This window comes from Larimichthys crocea, unplaced genomic scaffold (genome assembly GCF_000972845.2).
Source record: "Larimichthys crocea isolate SSNF unplaced genomic scaffold, L_crocea_2.0 scaffold18667, whole genome shotgun sequence".
Lineage (NCBI taxonomy): Eukaryota > Metazoa > Chordata > Actinopteri > Sciaenidae > Larimichthys > Larimichthys crocea.
In genome coordinates, this window is record NW_020852536.1 from 1 (window position 1) to 573 (window position 573).

At 37.9% G+C, this 573-nt stretch overlaps 1 long non-coding RNA gene across 1 annotated transcript; it reads right to left on the bottom strand.

Moving 5' to 3' along the window:
- Window positions 1–76: 76 nt before the first annotated feature.
- On the bottom strand, window positions 77–573 carry LOC113744783 (uncharacterized). Its single transcript, XR_003461812.1, has 3 exons — window positions 553–573; window positions 358–451; window positions 77–245 (listed from the first exon to the last, which is right to left on the bottom strand). It is a non-coding gene; the product is annotated as an uncharacterized LOC113744783 (long non-coding RNA).

A 573-nucleotide genomic window follows, 5' to 3' on the forward strand; every position in this document is an offset into this window, starting at 1 on the left:
CGTTTCGAGACGGCAGGAAGTCAAAGAGAACTTCAATTTAAATGTTCTATGGGACCAAAAATGCTGTCAAAAACTTAAAAACTATTTATAAGCTCACCCAACTTCTATCAGGTCCCATATCCAGGTCTCAGGGAAGAAACTGCGGACTGTAACTACAGGTGGAGGAGGAGCAGGATAATGTCCGACACCCCCAACAGGACCTGGTGCACTGCCAGTAGTTAGAAAACTGTGTCTCTCTAACATTACTGAAAAGTAACCAGAGAATATTTTATTAGAAGATGAGGGCAGTAATGACACAGAGAGAGGTAAATATTGAGCAAGTGTTGCTTCATACAGCAAAAATAAAAACCAGGTCACCATAGTTTCGTTGAGAATGATATTCTCTTCCTTTGAACTTGACACATGAAGGCACTCGGATCAACAAGTTTGTTGCCATCTTCAGCCCTACATTCTAAATAATCCAACAACATACAGGCATCAAAAGTTAACTAACATGAATTAAACAACATATATTCATATGATATTTAAATAATGAATTATTTTTTGCAGTACCTTGAAAACTGTATGAGGATC